Source organism: Caretta caretta, chromosome 3 (assembly GCF_965140235.1).
Source record: "Caretta caretta isolate rCarCar2 chromosome 3, rCarCar1.hap1, whole genome shotgun sequence".
NCBI classification, from domain to species: domain Eukaryota; kingdom Metazoa; phylum Chordata; order Testudines; family Cheloniidae; genus Caretta; species Caretta caretta.
In genome coordinates, this window is record NC_134208.1 from 195,910,656 (window position 1) to 195,924,746 (window position 14,091).

Sequence of the window (14,091 nt, forward strand, 5' to 3'; positions counted from 1 at the left end):
CACAATGCACAGTCAGTCTGTGGAACTCTTTGCCAGAGGATGTTGTGAAGGCCAAGACTATAACAGGGTTCAAAAAGGAACTAGATAAGCTGTTAGCCAGGATGGGCAGGGAATAAGTACTGAAGGCAATACTTATTCTCTGTTTGCCAGAAACTGGGAAAGGGCGACAGGGGATGGATCACTTGATGATTACCTGTTCTGTTCGTTCCCTGTGGGGCACTTGGCATTGGCCACTGTTGGAAGACAGGATACTGGGCTAGAAGGACCTTTGGTCTGACCCAGTATGGCCGTTCTTATGTTCTTACGATTATAGAAAGTCAAAAGTCTGTTTTTGGTAGGGTTTCTGGTATGTTGTAGCTAGCATAGATTAGAGGTGAGTTTTATGACCATTAGATCATCTAGTCTGACTTGCTGTACAACACAGGACATATAATTTCATTCACTTACTCCTGTACTGCCCAACAACTTGTGTTTGACTAATGCATATCTTTCAGAAAGGCATCCAGTCTTGATTTGAAGACTTCAGGAGATGGAGAAACCACTGTGTACTGTTATGATAGGTGTGGAAGACATCAAAACTGTATGTATTTATATCATTATTGAGCGAGAATTTGCCTTCAGTACTTATTCACATGTATTCATCACACAGGAGGTGATGGAGGGATGGTGGTGTCTGTGGGGGACTCTACATAGTTGTAAAGTGGCCTTAACATTTCTATTTTCCACGGGAGCTGAATAGCATCAAGATGTTGCTACAGAAGGAGAATGTGTGCTGCTGAAGGGGCCTGGAACCTAGCCCATTTCCTTGGGTCTTTCCGGTTGTATTGGTACCTCAGTGGAGTGTACAGGAATGAGCAATCCTGGTCTAGTGTTATAAAGGGCCTCATTCTCCTTTCCCTTATGCTGTTGCAGTTATATTAGGGTTTGTTTACAGGGGATACTCAGGAAAGTTTATCTGAATTAACTAAAGGTGTGAATTTAAAGTGGATTAGTTAAACTGCATTAAATCCCTGTGTGGATACTGTCATTCAGAATTAAAGTAGCCTTAATTCGGTTTAGTTTAATTCACTTCCAAGGTGTAAAACTGGATGATAATGAGGCATACCCAATAGGAATTGCAGTACTGGGTCAGGCCCATGGTCCATCCTGTCTCCTACAGTGTCCAGCACCAGCAGCTTCAGAGAAAGCGCTGTTTGCTTCATTTTTTTTTTTCATGCTGGTAAACATTGTTTACAAATGTAGGCAGCTTGGATGTGAGCGTAACTACTCTTCCTCAGGACAGTGCTGGGTTCCCTAGCCTCTCCCTTCTGCGTGTCATGGTTGAGGTGAATTGGGTAAGTGACCTCTCCACACATCACATACCATTTGGTGTGCTCATAAACACACCCTCCCACACTCACCCCTACGCAATGCAACTCTTAGAGCAGCAGAACAAACAGAACAGGACAGGTATTTAACATGACTGTGCATTGTCATGCGTTAATTGTGTTCCTTTCTGACAAACTGATAAAGGAGTCCAGGATCCACCCCAGCACCAGCTGTTTGTTTTTCATCATTGGCTGACATATTATTTATACAGAGTGTCTTATAATTTCAGATTAAAGGGTCATTTATTTCACACTATGAACCTTTTCTTGTTGCTCACTGAAATGTTTTGGTATGAGTATCACCCCGTGGGTTCATATTTTCTTCATGTGTGTGATGGAGCCGAGAACGTGTGCATAAATGTAAACCAGATATGGGATTAGCTATTGATTGAATAGGAGGCTTTTGGATCTTCAAAGTCCTCCTGCAGCCACATCCATAATTTCCAAATGCTAGGGTGGGCAGAAGTGATAGTTGCAAAGATCTGATAGGAATCAGGAGATCCGTAGGTCGTGAACCATGTCTTGTGACCTCAAGGCAGATTATTTATTGTACTGTGTTTTATTTGGGACTTCCTTTGAAAAACACTGTATTGCCATCTCTCATGATTTTATCATTAGTCTCATGGTATTTGATCTCTTTTCTTAAAGCCTCATCTCCTGGAGTCATGTTATTTCATGAGACTCTCGGCTTTTATTTTTTAATGTAAGTTTTTGGCCACCATGGGTGTGGAGAAAAGCTTGAAAATGTGACTCCCTAAATGGCACAAAAACCAGAAGGCAAATAAAAAAAATTCTATATATTTTTAAATGGCATGTTTTTTAAGCCAATCTCATAAATTTTTGTGGCCTGACTCATGAATTTTGAATGCCGGGGCTTGGCAGTAGCATTGCAGCTACTGTAGCACTTGGAAGCATGCCTGCTAACAAGCTTTTGCCCATGAGTGTCAGTGAAGCCCATGCTCCACAACACTCATTGGCTGCCTTTTTCCCAATGAGTGTGCACAAAAAGGTCCTTGTACTTCTCAATATGCACATCGTAAATTGCTATAGGACCACTCTGCCTGAGAGAGACAACCTGTTGCTTTCTGTATTCCTTTACAATAATTGGAAATGGCAGGACTGAAGCTCCTGGCAGCCCCCCAACATAAGCTCAAGAGTATTGTAGCCGCTTCTCCATTGAAGATCCATATGTGTAGAATCTTCTCTTCACCGATAAATAGTGCATATTTATGGCATCTGGAGCTGGGCTCCGGCTGTGAGGTTTGAAGCTGCATCTGGCTCTGAATTTCCCCACTGGTCAGGGCTTTTCAGGTCCATGTCTAGTGACATCTTGCGGAAGAAGCCTCTGTACTTTTTTGTTACTATTGAGCTTTATCTGGGTGGGTGGTTATTTTATTAATAGATAGTGGAAGCTGGGTTATTTGTTGTTTTGCTAGGTTCGGACAATGAGGCCTTTTAAAAATGTTTGTCAGGTTTTTAGTTACATTTTGTGGGCTGCCCAGTGGCCTTTGTGCATAATACAAAAATATGGAGCTCTAAGAATTCCTCATTTTAATTCATTCTCACCTCTGACACCTTTAAATGGCTCCAGAGGTTGCAACTGAAATACGTGAGATGCTGCACAGCTGGGGGGCTTTGTCTAGAGTGGACAGAGACTCAGCTGGAGTCTGAGGCTGGGCCTTGCTCTCCTAACTCACTTTGATGCATCTGAGAAGTTCCCCCAACTCTTGACCTTCTCCTCAGCTTTACAGGAAACCACCACAGCTTCTGTAGACCACCATTCCTGTTGACAATGCAGCATAGTTCTGCCTCAGGACCAGCCCTGGCCTAAAGTGTGGTTCTGCTCTGAAAAATGAGCACGGAAATAACATCCTGGGATTCCATGTTTATTGTCTCAGAGACTCCAGTGCCAATGTGCTTTTTTCCCTGTGATGGCCAGCCCTGCAAATTCAACCTGGAATCTGGGAGTCAAGCTGGGTCTTTATGTTTTGCACATCTTCATCCGTAGTAAAGAATCCTACTTCTGTAGAGCAAATTCTACGCTCAGTTGCAGCTGTGCAACCCCACTGTCTCTCTTATCTTCATAGGCTCTGCTAGGCTAGCAGGAATGAAGGACCAGTAACAATTTCACTGAGTCATGGAAGATGGCAGATGTGGCTCTGCCTGCACATGGGGAGTTGGGTACGAAAGTGCCACGTTTTCACAACTAACCTGAGGAATCCCCTCCAATTAAGCCAGGGGATTCCACGGCCTGATGGAAAGCCCACTGAAGACAATGGGAATCTTTCTACTGATTTCAGTGGGCTTTGGATCAGTCTTGCAGAGCAGTACAAAGCAGCTGGAGCAGGGCTGAGGAACTGGGCCCACATCTCTTAAGAAACTGAGTATTGCTGGATTTAGCGGTGACTGTGTAAAACAGGTTTCTCTATATTTTAACATAGGATTTTGGTCTTGAATTCTATTACGTTCATTCAATAATGTAGTGTTACAGCCTTATCTTGCCTTAGGATTAAAATGTGTTTTTTTTGGTTTTCATTTTTTATGATAAAAGTGCGTAAATAAAGAAAAAAAGAAAGCAACACAGAAAACATATTATCCTCTTCTAAGAATACTACCTAGCTATTATACAGCGCTTTCCGTCAGTAGATCTCAAAGTGCTTTACAAAGGGGTCAGTAGCATTATCCCCATTTTGCAGATGGGGAAACAGAGGCTTTGAGAGGTAAAGTGACTTGCTCAAGGTCACCCAACAGGCCAAGTTGATCACTGTGGGTGCTTCACTGATACCAGTGGTGAAGTGGAGTGGGAACAGCCCAGAATGCCACTCTGGTGCTATTTTAGAAGGTTGCCAAAGTAGCAGCCCACACACACTGCACGGAGGACGCCATTTTGCAGAGGACGATGCTCCACCCCGGCCATTCTGGTAGCCTTGAGATGTAGGACTATCCCACTGCTGATATCCATGTGCGCTGGGTGGGGATGGTGCATGCTCATGCATGTCTTTAAGAACACAGGATTTTTCCAAAAGCTGCAAGCAGGGTCATTCTTCCCTGAGCAGCACTTTACCGTTGGCGATGTTGGAATGTCAGTAGTGAATCTGGGGGACCCAGCCTGCCCCTTGCTCCCCTGGCTCATGAAGTTGTATGCTGGCCACCTCGACCACACCAGAGACAGATTGAACTACTGGGTCAGCAGGGGCAGGATGAAGGATCACTGACGGTGTTTACTGACTAAATTAGATCTCAGTGAGAGGCATTTATTTCTTCAGTAGGTGAGAGATCCCTAGATATATTGCTTATAAAATGCCTTTGGGAATCCTGCATGGAGTGGTTTAAAAAAAAAAGAGGATAAACTAACTAAAACTAAACTCCATATTCCTCAAATGAAAAGTGGGTAAACTCTGTTTACCCTTGACTATCCTACTGCTTGGGATAAAAGACATTATTAGAGTGTTTAGGAATCTTCTGTATTGGTTCAGTTGTGCCTTGCTTGGATCTGAGGGTCACTCCCACCCAGAAGACTAATGGAGTCAGAACGCAGATGGCAGCTTTGGGGTTTCATTCTCAGTGGCTAATGGGGTTCTCCCTGCACCACACCCACAAAGCCAATTTATCCAAATATTCCTAAAAGAACAGCCAAGCACCCAGTTCTGCAATTGATAGGGCACATTTTCAGCAGTCAGCCCATGCTTATCAGTTGCAACAGTGCAGCCCATGTCATTAGGACACAGGGAATGTGTTTGTCTATACATGTTTGTGAGAAGTATTGAGTGTTCCTAGTAATTTATTTTGAAATGTATTGCAGCATAATTTTTTCATTAACTTTAATATGCATCACCTGTCGCTTTCACCCGTCTGTCTCGCTTATCTCCTCAAACAAGTGTATCAACAGCTGGATAGCAGGGCAGGGGCATGTTTGCATATTAACCCTGAAATGTCTCTTAAAGGAATGATGCACCACAAGATAATCAGAATATTTTACCTAGCCACAGGCCTGAGAATACTCTTAGATTTGGAAGTACTTGCAATATGGATGGTGATGATGAGAGTAATTAATAAGAATAATATGACAGTTCAAGCAAATTCTCTTAATCCTGGCTATTCAGGGAGTGTAGTCTAATGGTTAGAGCGGGGGACTGTGAGTCAAATAAAATGTTGATTCTAGGTTTGTTTTTGGGTGTGGGTGTGGGTGTGTTTGTTTTTGTTTTGCCAGGCCTAGGCAAGGAGGACAATTTTTATTGGTCCTCTCAGTCCATGCTCACTCACACAAGAAACATTCACTAACCATCTTGTTGGACCTGATATTTTTGTGCAGTAGACAGTGTGATAGACTAGGCCTTGGCTTTAGACGTAAACAAAGTTGTGCATGAATACCCCATTTGCTGACATTCTGTGGTGCGACGAGTGGGTTGATGCAAAGTAATCAGTGCATTGCATAGCTTTGCCCCGGACTCCCTATGACCTTGAGCACCCTTGCGGAAGCTCAACTTAACGATCAATGAAATGGGAATGGCATTCTTACTTGACTCATGTAGGTGCTGTGAGGATTAAATAAATTAAAGCCCATGAACCTTTTTTAGATCCTCAGATGAAAGGCACTATAGCAATGCAAATTAGTATTACTGGCAAGCACTGCAGGCTCTTTATCGTATGTGCGAATACTACGATAGCTGGTAACAGACATGAATAATATATTTGCCACTCAAATTAATAATTACAGATACACCATGAGATCTGAAAACACTTTTCTTCTTTACATTTTAAATACTGTGTTGCATTATGCCCTTCGTATCATGCACACTATATGCTAATAACAACTTAGCATCTCTATTATTATGGTATTTAATATTAATGTAGTGGTAGGGCCCAGAGGCACCATCATTGATGGGAGGTGTCAAGGTTCCTCCCCCACTCTGAACTCTAGGGTACAGATGTGGGGACCTGCATGAAAAACCTCCTAAGCTTATCTTTACCAGCTTAGGTCAAAACTTCCCCAAGGTACAAAATATTACACCCGTTATCCTTGGACTGGCCGCTACCACCACCAAACTAATACTGGTTACTGGGGAAGAGCTGTTTGGACGCGTCCTTCCCCCCAAAATACTTCCCAAAACCTTGCACCCCACTTCCTGGATGAGGTTTGGTAAAAAGCCTCACCAATTTGCTTAGGTGACTACAGATCCAGACCCTTGGATCTTAAGAACAATGAACAATCCTCCCAACACTTGCACCCCCCCTTTCCTGGGAAATGTTGGATAAAAAGCCTCACCAATTTGCATAGGTGACCACAGACCCAAACCCTTGGATCTGAGAACAATGAAAAAGCATTCAGTGTTTTACAAGAAGACTTTTAATAAAAAATAGCAGTAAATAGAAATAAAGAAATCCCCCCTGTAAAATCAGGATGGTAGATATCTTACAGGGTAATTAGATTCAAAAACATAGAGAACCCCTCTAGGCAAAACCTTAAGTTACAAAAAAGATATACAGACAGAAATAGTTATTCTATTCAGCACAATTCTTTTCTCAGCCATTTAAAGAAATCATAATCTAACACATACCTAGCTAGATTACTTACTAAAAGTTCTAAGCCTCCATTCCTGTTCTGTCCCTGGCCAAGACGACTACAGACAGACACAGACCCTTTGTTTCTCTCCCTCCTCCCAGCTTTTGAAAGTATCTTGTCTCCTCATTGGTCATTTTGGTCAGGTGCCAGCGAGGTTACCTTTAGCTTCTTAACCCTTTACAGGTGAGAGGAGCTTTCCCCTGGCCAGGAGGGATTTCAAAGGGGTTTACCCTTCCCTTTATATTTATGACAGGAGGATTTCAAAGGTGAGCATTATTATTCCATTTTACAGATGGGAAGACAGAGGCACAGAGAGGTTATGGGATTTGCGTGCAAGTCTGTGGCAGGGCCCAGCATAGAACTCAAGTGTACAGACTCTCAGCCTCTTTCTCTAAGCACTGGAAAATACTGCCTCTTCAAAACCACTGAACACCCATTTGAACGTTAACGCTGCATCACAATCGATTCACAAGCAAGAGTTTTGCAAGGCAACGTTTTTCTCCCCGTTCCCCCCCCTCCCTGCACGGGCAAGGTGCAGCGGGACTTCAGAGAGGTTCTCAAATTAAAGTGAGTAACCACCTAAGAAAGCAACTCTTGGCTATGTCTAGCATTCATAGAAGAAGATCACTCACTGGGAATGTGGGACTCCATTCATAAGGCTGATTATTGGAAATCATAGATCCTTGGGTCCTTTTGTACATCCACAGGACCTACACATCCATTATCAATATATTCCTCAGGCCAGTAAGTAACGACTACAGACAAAAGTAAAGGATGGGCGGCTGTGAACAAAATGTACCCGAATTTCTTTCTCAACAGAACGTAGCTCTTCTTAAGTTATAGTTTCTTCTAAGACCATAACTCTGTTAATTGTGGGGCTGGTAATAGGGGCGTCCATTATTTGAACAGTCAAGTAATTTTTATAGTGTCTCTCAATTTAAAACTGTCTAATGGCAAGGCAGTCTTCTTCCTTTTCCATAAAAAGAACGGGAGTACTTGTGGCACCTTAGAGACTAACAAATTTATTTGAGCATAAGCTTTCGTGAGCTACAGCTCATTTCATCGGATGTAGCTCACGAAAGCTTATGCTCAAATAAATTTGTTAGTCTTTAAGGTGCCACAAGTACTCCTTTTCTTTTTGCAGATACAGACTAACACAGCTGCTACTCTGAAACCTTCCTTTTCCATTATATCCTTGAAAAATAGCATGGAAGTGCAGGGAAAGAGCTGCCCAATTTACCCATAGAAAGGAAAGAAGGTATCCAGAGAAGTCTTCAAAGGGAAGGGCAGAGTCTAACACATCTTACTGCACATAACTCAGAACAGGGCCAGTTCTAATGTGTTCGTGCCTTGGGCAAATAATTGCCATAGATGGAGAACCTGCTTTGTTGACTCCCACATCCCTAAGTAAACAAGATAGGTTCTCCATCAGATCCCATCTGTGAGCTCTGGTAGGTTGTTCCAAATGAAACTCTGCCCTGACTTACTTGTCTTTAAGCATAGTGCCCTGAGCAGTTGCCTGTGTGATCTGTGCCTAAAGCACAATGACTGAGCATGGAGTTCTGGCCCCCTGGTGCAACAGTCATGTTTAAATATTGTGTGTCAGTCAGTTTATACCAGTGTGCATGCTCCTAGAGAGTCAGTGCATATTTTAAACATAACACTGCTGACCAAATCATCTGCAAAAGAACTAATATTTCCATTCACACTCAAAGCCAAAGCTGCAAATCATCCCAGAATCCATGGCTGTTATCAGGTTTGGGCTCTTAAGGTGTGACTGATCCTGAAGTAGATATGGCTTTATGTTGCTTGTTTAGGTTGCTACAGTGGCTCCAGTTTCCTTGCTACAAAGTAGAACTGTTGATTAATCGCCATTAAGTCACGCGATTAACTAAAAAAAAAATTAATCGTGATTTATCGCAGTTTTAATCGCACTGTTAAACATTAATAGAATACCAACTGAAATTTATTAAATATTTTGGATGTTTTTCAACATCTTCAAATATATTTATTTCAATTACAACACAGAATGAAAAGTGTACAGTGCTCACTTCATATTTATTTTTATTATAAATATTTGCACTGTAAAAATAAAAGAAATAGTATTTTTCAATTCACTTAATACAAGTACTGTAGTGCAGTCTCTTTATCATGAAAGTTGAATTTGCAAATGTAGAGTTATAACAGTACAAAAAATAATGGCATTCAAAAATAAAATGATGTAAAACTTTAGAGCCTACAAGTCCACTCAGTCCTACTTCTTGTTCAGCCAATCGGTAAGAGAAACAAGTTTGGTTACAATTTGAAGGAGATACTGCTGCCTGCTTCTTATTTACAATGTCACCTGAAAGTGAGAACAGACGTTTGCATGGCACTTTTGTAGCCGGCATTGCAAGGTAATTGCATGCCAGATATGCCAAACATTCATATGCGCCTTCATGCTTTGGCCACCATTCCAGAAGATATGCTTCCATGCTGATGATGCTTGTTAAAAAAATAATGCGTTAATTAAATTTCTGACTGAACTCCTTGGGAGAGCATAGTATGTCTCCTGCTCTGTGTTTTACCTACATTCTACCATATATTTCATGTAGTAGTCTCAGATGATGACCCAGCATGTTGTTCATTTTAAGAACACTTTCACTGCAGATTTGAGAAAACGTAAAGAAGGTACCAATGTGAAATTTCTAAAGATAGCTATAGCACTTGACCCAAGGTTTAAGAATCTGAAGTGTCTTCCAAAATCTGAGAGGGACAGGGTGTAGAGCATGCTTTCAAAAGTCTTAAAAGAGCAACACTCCGATGCGGAAACTACAGAACCCGAACCACCAAAAAAGAAAGTCAACCTTCTGCTGGTGGCATCTGACGCAAATAATGAAAGTGAACATGCATCAGTCTGCACTGCTTTGGATCGTTATTGAGCAGAACCCATCATTAGCATGGACGCATGTCCCCTGGAGTGGTGGTTGAAGCATGAAGGGACATATGAATCTGTAGCACATCTGCCACATAAATATCTTGCAACGCCAGCTACAACAGTGTCATGCGAACACCTGTTCTCATTTTCAGATGACATTGTAAACAAGAAGTGGGCAGCATTATCTCCTGCAAATGTAACCAGCCTTGTTTGTCTGAGCGATTGGCTGAACAAGAAGTAGGACTGAGTGGACTTGTAGGCTCTAAAATTTTACATAATTTTATTTTTGAATGCAGTTATTTTTTGTACAAAACTCTACATTTGTAAGTTCAACTTTCATGATAAAGAGACTGCACTACAGTACTTGTATTAAGTGAATTGAAAAATACTATTTCTTTTATTTTTACAGTGCAAATATTTATAAGAAAAATAAATATAAAGTGAGCACTGTACACTTTGTAGTGTGTTGTAATTGAAAGAAATGTATATGAAAATGGGGAAAACATCCAAAAATATTTATATAAATTGTATTCTATTAATGTTTAACAATGCGATTAAAACTGTGATTAATCATGATTGATTTTTTTAATCGCTTGACAGCCCTACTAAAAAGTAATTCAGATGTATTCATTAATTATGCCTAAAAGCAGTAACATGAAGTGAATGGAGTATATCAAAATGAAATATAATGACAGTGCCTGTCATTATGCATCGATGTAAAATAACCACAATGCTACAAAAAGCTTTTATTCCAATGCTCTGGTTACTTTGCATCAACTCACCTATGCACCAGAGAAAGTCAGCAAATGGGGTATTCACGTGCAGCTTTGTTTATGTATAAAACCAAGGTCTAGTCTACCATCGGCAAAGAATCCTAAAAGCAGAATTGGAAAAGCGGCTAAGAATTTTGGGCTATTACAGAAATGTGCAGGGCTGGGTAGCGGGGGGGTGGGAATTGTTAAAACAGAGAGGAAATCAGAAGACTAATGCTGATAATTAGAGAGACAAGATGGCTGAAACAATATATTTTATTGGACCAACTTTTGTTGGTGAGAGAGACAAAGCTGTCGAGCTTACGCAGACCTGAAGAAGAGCTGTGTGTGTCTCGAAAGCTTGTTCTTCTCACCGACAGAAGGTGGTCCAACAAAAGCTATGACCTCACCCACTTGTCTCTCTAATATCCTGAGACCAACATGGCTACAACAACAGTGCATACAATACTGCCAATTGTTACTTTTATTACAGTAGCATGTAGTGACTTCATCTGAGTTCAGGATCCCATTGTGCCAGATTGTAAAGGAACAACCCTGTACTGAAGAACTTACTGTCTAAATAGCCAAGCAAGAGAAGGTATTATTATCCCATTTTACAGATGTGAAACTGTCACCCAAAGAGCTAAGTGACTTACCCAAGGTCACACTGGGTGTCTGTGTAGATCCTGAGTCCCAGTCCAGTGCATTAGGCACAAAATCGTTTTTCTTTGCCTAAAACCCAGCTAGCCTAGCACTGTAGTAAGTTTAGATAACTAGGCCAGACTTTTTTCAGTGACAGTTTATTAAGTAAGCACACAGGATTTTCAATATTTATATTAATATCTTAGGGAATTAGTTTGCCTTTGCCCCGCTCCCCCAGCAAACCTGTCTACCTCGCCAGCAGATTTTGTCCACTGGCTCACTGAGTTACAGAGAGGGTCAGTGAGTGACTGTTAGCCCTCCATGTAAGTACACAGAGCTTTCATTTGCATGCCTTTCTGGGGTTTGTGTTCAGATGTCAAACATTTTCCTTAGCATGTTGGTCATTACTTCCCCAGTAGTGTACAACTGCACTTGCATTGCAGCAGCATGTTGCATCTTACCTCCCTGGCAGTGAACAATCACAACTGCATTTTTCAGATTAAAATGTATTCATTATCCTTTCTCTAGAAAGGTACAAGCTTTTCATTTTCCTCCTGATTTGTTTCCAGTCATATTAGAGTGCTGACCCATTTCCAAGACTCTTTGATCTTTTTCATAGGATCATGCAGGGAGTGACTGAGTAAACATCCCTCAGAGACTTAAGTTCATTAGAATCTTAATAACACTCTTACCCATGGAAGCCTTAATAGGTATCCAGGCTGATTAGGCCATCCAGAATAATCCCTTGTGGACACAACACTAATATTACAAATATAATGGTGAGCCAGGGATCTTCATTGGAGGTCACATGTTAAGGGAAGATGCCTGCAAGAAAGATCCTCCTAATTTGCATGGTGTAGTTAGCTTCCTGGAAGTGGTGTCTTTTCAGGACTACACAAGAAGAGCAAGGTATGCTACTATGCCCTGGTCTACACTAGGACTTTAGGTCGAATTTAGCAGCGTTAAATCGATGTAAACCTGCACCCGTCCACATGATGAAGCCCTTTATTTCAACTTAAAGGGCTCTTAAAATAGATTTCCTTATTCCACCCCTGACAAGTGGATTAGCGCTTAAATTGGCCTTGCCAGGTCGAATTTGGGGTACTGTGGACACAATTCGACGGTATTGGCCTCCGGGAGCTATCCCAGAGTGCTCCATTGTGACCGCTCTGGACAGCGCTCTCAACTCAGATGCACTGGCCAGGTAGACAGGAAAAGAACCGCGAACTTTTGAATCTCATTTCCTGTTTGGCCAGCGTGGCAAGCTGCAGGTGACCATGCAGAGCTCATCAGCAGAGGTGACCATGCTGGAGTCCCAGAATAGCAAAAGAGCTCCAGCATGGACTGAACGGGAGGTACGGGATCTGATCGCTGTATGGGGAGAGGAATCCGTGCTATCAGAACTCCGTTCCAGTTTTTGAAATGCCAAAACCTTTGTCAAAATCTCCCAGGGCATGAAGGACAGAGGCCACAACAGGGACCCGAAGCAGTGCCGCATGAAACTTAAGGAGCTGAGGCAAGTTACCAAAAAACCAGAGAGGCGAACGGCCGCTCCGGGTCAGAGCCCCAAACATGCTGCTTCTATGATGAGCTGCATGCCATTTTAGGGGGTTCAGCCACCACTACCCCAGCCGTGTTGTTTGACTCCTTCAATGGAGATGGAGGCAACACGGAAGCAGGTTTTGGGGATGAAGAAGAAGATTATGATGATGAGGTTGTAGATAACTCACAGCAAGCAAGCAGAGAAACCGGTTTTCCCGACAGCCTGGAACTGTTTCTCACCCTGGATCTGGAGCCAGGACCCCCCAAACCCACCCAAGGCTGCCTCCTGGACCTGGCAGGCGGAGAAGGGACCTCCGGTGAGTGTACCTTTTAAAATACTATACATGGTTTAAAAGCAAGCATGTGAAAGGATTAATTTGCCCTGGCATTCGCGGCTCTCCTGGATGTACTCCCAAAGCCTTTGCAAAAGGTTTCTGGGGAGGGCAGCCTTATTGCGTCCTTCATGGTAGGACACTTTACCACTCCAGGCCAGTAACACGTACTCGGGAATCATTGTACAACAAAGCATTGCAGTGTATGTTTGCTGGCGTTCAAACAACATCCGTTCTTTATCTCTCTGTGTTATCCTCAGGAGAGTGAGATATCATTCATGGTCACCTGGTTGAAATAGGGTGCTTTTCTTCAGGGGACACTCAGAGGTGCCCGTTCCTGCTGGGCTGTTTGCCTGTGGCTGAACAGAAATGTTCCCCGCTGTTAGCCATGGGGAGGGAGGAGGGTTGAAGGGGTAGCCACGCGGTGGGAGGAGGCAAAATGCGACCTTGTAACGAAAGCACATGTGCTATGTATGTAATGTTAACAGCAAGGTTTACCCTGAAAGAATGTAGCCACTGTTTTATAAAATGTGTCTTTTTAAATACCACTGTCCCTTTTTTTTTCTCCACCAGCTGCATGTGTTTCAATGATCACAGGATCTTCTCCTTCCCAGAGGCTAGCACAGATAAGAAGGTGAAAAAAACACACTTGTGATGAAATGTTCTCTGAGCTCATGCTGTCCTCCCACACTGACAGAGCACAGACGAATGCGTGGAGGCAAATAATGTCAGAGTACAGGAAAGCACAAAATGACCGGGAGGAGAGGTGGCAGGCTGAAGAGAGTAAGTGGCGGGCTGAAGACAGGGCTGAAGCTCACATGTGGCGGCAGCATGATGAGAGGAGGCAGGATTCAATGCTGAGGCTGCTGGAGGATCAAACCAGTATGCTCCAGTGTATGGTTGAGCTGCAGCAAAGGCAGCTGGAGCACAGACTGCCACTACAGCTCCTGTGTAACCAACCGCCCTCCTCCCCAAG

The 14,091-nt window shown here is 42.6% G+C and overlaps 1 protein-coding gene across 4 annotated transcripts in view; it reads left to right on the plus strand.

Moving 5' to 3' along the window:
• The window catches only part of LOC125633423 (uncharacterized), a 63,116-nt gene that overhangs the window by 16,373 nt on the left and 32,652 nt on the right, over positions 1 to 14,091 (plus strand). For all 4 annotated transcript variants that reach the window (XR_012667865.1, XR_012667864.1, XR_012667866.1 and 1 more), the window contains exon 2: positions 495 to 580. The gene's annotated coding sequence lies outside the window, so the exon portion shown is untranslated. The remainder of the gene's footprint in view (positions 1 to 494; positions 581 to 14,091) is intronic.